Below are 7,522 nucleotides of genomic sequence, written 5' to 3'. Positions count from 1 at the left end.
TTGTTAAAAACCGTATACTAAGACCATGTACTAAATTTCAACCGGATCGGATGAATTTTGCTCCTCCAAGAGGCTCCGGTGGTCAAATCTGGGGATCGGTTTATATGGGAGCTATATATAATTATGGACCGATATGGACCAATTTTTGCATGGTAGTTAGAGGCCGTATACTAACATCAGGCACCAAATTTCAACCGGATCGGATGAATTTTGCCCCTCCAAAAGTCTCCGGAGGTCAAATCTGGGGATCGGTTTATATGGGGGCTATATATAATTATGGACCGATATGGACCAATTTTTGCATGGTTGTTAGAGACCATATACTTACATCAGGTACCAAATTTCAATCGGATCGGATGAATTTTGCCCCTCCAAGAGGCTCCGGAGGTCAAATCTGGGGATCGGTTTATATGGGGGCTATATTTAATTATGGACCGATATGGACCAATTTTTGCATGGTTGTTAGAGACCGTATACTAAGACCACGTACCAAATTTCAACCGGATCGGATGAATTTTGCTGCTCCGGGAGGCTCCCCAAGCCAAATTTGGGGATCGGTTTATATGGGGGCTATACGTAAACGTCGTCCGATATGGCCCATTTTCAATACCATCCGACCTACATCAATAACAACTACTTGTGCCAAGTTTCAAGTCGATAGCTTGTTTCGTTCGGAAGTTAGCGTGATTTCCACAGACGGACGGACAGCCGGACAGACGGACGGACATGCTTAGATCGACTCAGAATTTCACCACGACCCAGAATATATATACTTTATGGGGTCTTAGAGCAATATTTCGATGTGTTACAAACGGAATGACAAAGTTAATATACCCCCATCCTATGGTGGAGGGTATAACAACATTTTGACAAAATTTTCTATACAAATAAAATTTTGACGAAATTTTCTATGGAAATAAAATTATGACAAAATTTTCCATAAAAATAAAATTTCTAGATTTCCAGAATCCAGGCTTTTCCCTGATTAGCTTTATAAAGGGTGATTTGTTAAGAGCTTGATAACTTTTTTTAACAAAAAACCCATAAAATTTGCAAAATCTCATCGGTTCTTTATTTGAAACGTTAGATTGGTCCATGACATTTACTTTTTGAAGATAATTTCATTTAAATGTTGACCGCGGCTGCGTCTTAGGTGGTCCATTCGGAAAGTCCAATTTTGGGCAACTTTTTCGAGCATTTCGGCCGGAATAGCCCGAATTTCTTCGGAAATGTTGTCTTCCAAAGCTGGAATAGTTGCTGGCTTATTTCTGTAGACTTTAGACTTGGCGTAGCCCCACAAAAAATAGTCTAAAGGCGTCAAATCGCATGATCTTGGTGGCCAACTTACCGGTCCATTTCTTGAGATGAATTGTTCTCCGAAGTTTTCCCTCAAAATGGCCATAGAATCGCGAGCTGTGTGGCATGTAGCGCCATCTTGTTGAAACCACATGTCAACCAAGTTCAGTTCTTCCATTTTTGGCAACAAAAAGTTTGTTAGCATCGAACGATAGCGATCGCCATTCACCGTAACGTTGCGTCCAACAGCATCTTTGAAAAAATACGGTCCAATGATTCCACCAGCGTACAAACCACACCAAACAGTGCATTTTTCGGGATGCATGGGCAGTTCTTGAACGGCTTCTGGTTGCTCTTCACTCCAAATGCGGCAATTTTGCTTATTTACGTAGCCATTCAACCAGAAATGAGCCTCATCGCTGAACAAAATTTGTCGATAAAAAAGCGGATTTTCTGCCACTGATTTTGGTAATAAAATTCAATGATTTGCAAGCGTTGCTCGTTAGTAAGTCTATTCATGATGAAATGTCAAAGCATACTGAGCATCTTTCTCTTTGACACCATGTCTGAAATCCCACGTGATCTGTCAAATACTAATGCATGAAAATCCTAACCTCAAAAGAATCACCCTTTATTATAGTCGGCTCCACCTGACTCCAGACTTTCCTTGCTTGTTAAGCATTAATTTAAGTTTGGTTTAGCTGCAACATTTTTTTTAGATCTGGTCACACTACATATGGCACCACTGACTATACTAAAACAGAAATTGATTAAATGCCCAAAAAAGGCCACCATCATCTACCCACAATTTCTACCTCTACTGGTTAAATTTTGTATCTTCTTCAAACCTTCTTCAAACATGGTGTGAACAGTGTTGCATATCAAACCAATCCATTGAAGCAATCCAGTGCTGCCGCTAGTGAAAAATTGAGTGAAGTAGATTTTGGAAAAAAGTGGAGTAGATTGAATAAAATTGAAGTAGCATACATTTTTAAAACAAAACAATAGAATTCATTTTATTATATCCTCCACCATAGGATGGGGGTATATTAACTTTGTCATTCCGTTTGTGACACATCGAAATATTGCTCTCAGACCCCATAAAGTATATATATTCTGGGTGAAATTCTGAGTCGATCTGAGCATGTCCGTCCGTCCGTGCGTCTGTTGAAATCACGCTAACTTCCGAACGAAAGAAGCTATCGACTTGAAACTTGGCACAAGTAGTTGTTATTGATGTAGGTCGGATTGGTATTGCAAATGGGCCATATCGGTCCACTTTTACGTATAGCCCCCATATAAACGGACCCTGAAATTTAGCTTGCGGGGACTCTAAGAGAAGCAAATTTCATTCGATCCAGCTGAAATTTGGTACATGGTTTCAGCATATGATCTCTAACAATCATGTAAAAATTGGTCCACATCGGTCCATAATTATATATAGCCCCCATATAAACTGATCCCCCGATTTGGCTTGCGGAGCCTCTAAGAGAACCAAATTTCATCCGATCCGGCTGAAATTTGGTACATGGTGTAAGTATATGGTCTCTAACACCTATGCAAAAATTGGTCCACATCGGTTAATAATTCAATGATTAAAACCGCTATGTTCATCGTAAAAAAAAAAATAAAAAAATTAAAAATTTTAAGCAGAACAAAAAGTGAAGCAGATTTTTGGAAGAAGGAGTGACGAAGTAAATTTTGTGAAAATGAAGCAAAATACTTCGATTGAAGTAGTAGCGGCAGCACTGAAGCAATCGTTCGATCGATCATTGGATTTTTTTTGGTTGGTTGGTTGGCGCAATTCAAATCAGTTTCATTTTAAGTTCGATTTGGAAAGATCGCAAAGCGGTCGTCTGTGAGCATCTTAGTCGGTAATAAAAATACAACAAAAAGAAGAAGAAAAAAAAAGAGTTGGCTAAAATTAAAAAAAGTCCCCATCCAGATGTTTTATCTTTCTAGTGTTCCTTACAAAGTGAGAATTTAAGTGCTAAGTGGAGTGTCTTGACCAATTAGTCGGGTCAGCAGTTAAGAGATCATTTAAGTGTGGTTATTTCAAACGAAAAAAAAAAATACAAAACAAAAGGCAAGTAGAAAAAGAGTTTTTCTGTTCATGCGTAAAACTAAAGTGATCGAAGAATTTGTTTTCACAAAAAAAAAAAATCAAAATACAATTGGAAATCTTGAATGGTGTAACACCATCATCATCATCACCACCAAATTTGCCTCATCATTATCCTCAACGACATCTACTACTAAACATCGTCATCTTTATTGTCAACACCTATCAACGAGATTGTCACCATCTCTGTTTCTGTTTTTTTGTGGCCTATTACTTTGGTCATCTCCAGCGCGATCCAAGAATCAAGCAGAGCTAGGCCTGCTACAGTTACAGCTTCTGCGGCTGCTGGGCTAGGCATTAATAGGGTAATAAAAAAAGTTAATGAGGTGTGTTTTGTTTAGCATTTTACATCTGTTTGTAGACATTCAAATTAGTTACAACTGCTTTGTCCGTTGTTTTGCCATCGAGAGCAGTGAGAAAATCAAAAACACAATAACAACAATTTCAACAACGAGGTTAATTTGTAAATTGTGAGAACTGCCATTTGATATCTATATCGAGTGTGTGAGTACGTGTGTGTGTATGTATTTGGGGTGTGAGAGTGATTGATCTTTAACGATGATACCATTACAAAACGGAAATTAGAGTAAAAAGCACTGTAAACTGCAAGCTTTGTTTAAAGCTAGTGTTGCCAGATGGGACGTATTGTTCGAGAAATTAGGTATTTGATTTTTATATATGAAAAACATTGAAATGGTGGGCCCCAAGGAAATGAGTCCCAAAATCTAAATAACCAACATTACCAAATTGTTCGGGTCTTTTGCATTATGAAAACAAAATCCAATATTTCAAATGAAAATATTCCAAGGATTTCCCTTCGTTTTCCCGAAAAGTTCTGGATTAAAAAAAATAGTGAAAACAAACTACAGCATCAAAAAATTTGATTACATTAAGCCAATTTGTTTTAATTCATTTTTAATAACAAACAACATATAGCACTAGACAAAATTTAAAGAATTAGAATTATCCCGAAAATGCCCAATGACCTACTAAACAGAAAAAATATCACCAAAATATTTCCAATTAAAAAATTAAATTGGGAGCCACCGTGGTGCAATGGTCAGCATGCCCGCCTTGCATACACAAGGGCGTGGGTTCGATTCCAGCTTCGCGGTGGATTATCCCACCTCAGTAATGTTGGTGACATTTCTGAGCACTCAGTGATAAGAGAGAATTTCACCAATGTGGTATCACAATGGTCTGAATAGTCTAAGTGAGCCTGATACATCGGGCAGCCACCTAACCTTTCCAATTAAAAAGTTGATTGAAGTTGAAATTTTTTTCAATTAAACGATTAATTGATACAATTAACTTTTTAATCAAATTCGGAAGACTAAGTCAGTTATAAAAAGTGCTGGAAATTTTTTCAATTTTTAAACAAAAATGTATTTCAAACAAACACAAAGTCAGATAAGAAAGTAGTTGAAAATAGTTGCGTTTTTATTAAAAATAACATTAATTGAGTTTTGCAATCAACACCAATTAAATTTTTAATTGAATCAATAAAAAAATTTATTGAAATCTTAAAATCAAATCAATGAATTTTTTAATCAAATATTTTTTTTATTCCTAATTAAAACTGTGATTGATACCATTTTCGTGATTGAAGACATTTCAATTAAAACAAGTATATACGGCCGTAAGTTCGGCCAGGCCGAATCTTATGTACCCTCCACCATGGATTGCGTAGAAACTTCCACAAGTTTCAACTCACTCGGATGAAATTTGCTCCTCCAAGAGGCTCCAACCTACTTTAACCTAACCTAACCTATCACAATGGACTGAATAATCTATGTGAGCCTGAAATTTAATCGGGCTGCCACTTTAACCTAACCTTTAACCTAAGAGGCTCCAAAACCAAATCTCGGGATCGGTTTATATGGGGGCTATAAATGATTATGGGCTGATGTGGACCATTTTGGCATGGTTGTTAAATATCATATACTACCACCACGTACCAAATTTCAACCAGATCGGATAATTTTTGCTTCTCCAAAAGGCACCGGAGGTCAAATCTGGCGATCGGTTTATGGACTGATAGGAACCAATTCCTGCATGGTTGTTGGATACCATATAATAACATCACGTACCAAATTTCAACCGAATGGGAAGAATTTTGCTCTTCCAAGATGCTCCGGAGGTCAAATCTGGGGATCGGTTTATATGGGGCCTATATATAATTATGGACCGATATCGACCAATTTTTGCATGGGTGTTTGAGGTCATATATTAACATCACGTACCAAATTTCGACTGAATCAGATGAATTTTGGTATTCCAAGAGTCTCCGGAGGTCAAATCTGGTGATCGGTTTATATGGGGGCTATATATAATTATGGACCGACGTGGATCAATTTTTGCATGGTCATTAGAGACCATATACTAACATCATGTACCAAATTTCAGCCGGATCGGATGAAATTTGTTTCTCTTAGAGGCTCTACAAGCCAAATCGGGGGATCGGTTTATATGGGGTCTATATATAATTATGGACCGACGTGGATCAATTTTTGCATGGTTGTTAGAGACGATATACTACCACCATGTACCAAATTTCAGCCGGATCGGATGAAATTTGCTTCTCTTAGAGGCTCCGCAAGCCAAATCGGGGGATCGGTTTATATGGGGGCTATACGTAAAAGTGGACCGATATGGCCCATTTGCAATACCATCCGACCTACATCAATAACAACTACTTGTGCCAAGTTTCAAGTCGATAGCTTGTTTCGTTCGGAAGTTAGCGTGATTTCAACAGACGGACGGACGGACATGCTCAGATCGACTCAGAATTTCACCACGACCCAGAATATATATACTTTATGGGGTCTTAGATCAATATTTCGATTGTGTTACAAACGGAATGACAAAGTTAATATACCCCCATCCTATGGTGGAGGGTATAAAAATTAATTGTAACAATTAATTTCGTGATTGAATCAGAAACAATTTTTTTTTGTGTGTATACACCCTTTTTATACCCACCACCATAGAATGGTGACGGGGGTATAATAAGTTTGTCATTCCGTTTGTAACACATCGAAATATCGATTTCCGACTATATAAAGTATATATATTCTTGATCAGGGAGAAATTCTAAGACGATATAACAATGTCCGTCTGTCCGTCTGTTGTAATCACACTACAGTCTTCTATAATGAAGCAATCGTGCTGAAATTTTGCACAAATTCGTCTTTTGTCTGCAGGCAGGTCAAGTTCGCAGATGGGCTATATCGGTCCAGGTTTTGATATAGTCCCCATATAAACCGACCACCCGATTTGGGGTCTTGGGCCTATAGAAATCGTAGTTTTTATCCAATTTGCATGAAATTTGAAATCTAGAGGTATTTTATGACCATAAAGAGGTGTGCCAAAAATGTTAAGTATCGGTCCATGTTTTGGTATAGCCCCCATATAGACCGATTTTACTTCTTGGGTTTATAGAAACCAAAAATGGTAAGTATCGGTCCATGTTTTGTTATAGCCCCCATATAGACCGATTTCACTTCTTGGGCTTATAGAAACCGCAGTTTTTATTCAATTTACCTGAAATTTGAAATCTAGAGGTATTGTAGGACCACAAATACGTGTGCCAAAAATTGTGAGTATCGGTCCATGTTTTGGTATGGTCCCCATATAAAATGACCTCCCGATTTGGGGTCTTGGGCTTATAGAAACCGTAGTTTTTATCCAATTTGACTGAAATTGGAAATCTAGAGGTATTTTAGGAGCATAAAAAGGTGTGCCGAAAATGGTGAGTATCGGTCCATATTTTGGTATAGCCCCCATATAGACCGATTTTACTTCTTGGGCTTCTAGAATCCGAAGTTTTTATCCTATTTGCCTGAAATTGGAAATCTAGAGGTATTTTCGGGTCATAAAGAGGTGTGCCCAAAACGGTGAGTATCGGTCCATATTTTAGTATTGCCCCCATAAGAACGATCTCTCGATTTAACTCCTTGGGTTTCTAGAAACCGTAGTTTTTATCTGATTTGCCTGAAATTGTAAATATTCTGGTATTTTAGGCTCACAAAAACGTGTATCGGATTAAGTTTTTACCGGCCCATTTGGTAATGCCTCCATATAGACCGACTTCACTTCTTGAGG

The 7,522-nt window shown here is 37.8% G+C and overlaps 1 protein-coding gene across 4 annotated transcripts in view; it reads left to right on the top strand.

Moving 5' to 3' along the window:
- Positions 1 to 3,121: 3,121 nt before the first annotated feature.
- Positions 3,122 to 7,522, top strand: part of shf (WNT inhibitory factor 1) — a 46,753-nt gene continuing 42,352 nt past the window's right edge. For 2 of the 4 annotated variants that reach the window (XM_075288598.1, XM_075288592.1), the window contains exons 1-2: positions 3,122 to 3,170; positions 3,242 to 3,382. The gene's annotated coding sequence lies outside the window, so the exon portion shown is untranslated. Of the gene's footprint in view, positions 3,383 to 3,574; positions 3,724 to 7,522 lie in introns of those variants that run through there. The other 2 variants (XM_075288594.1, XM_075288596.1) reach the window with 2 other exon arrangements.

Source organism: Haematobia irritans, chromosome 1 (genome assembly GCF_050003625.1).
Source record: "Haematobia irritans isolate KBUSLIRL chromosome 1, ASM5000362v1, whole genome shotgun sequence".
In the NCBI taxonomy this organism is placed as follows: domain Eukaryota; kingdom Metazoa; phylum Arthropoda; class Insecta; order Diptera; family Muscidae; genus Haematobia; species Haematobia irritans.
The sequence above is the reverse complement of the archived record's forward strand: the minus strand, read 5'-3'. Positions and strand labels throughout refer to the sequence as shown.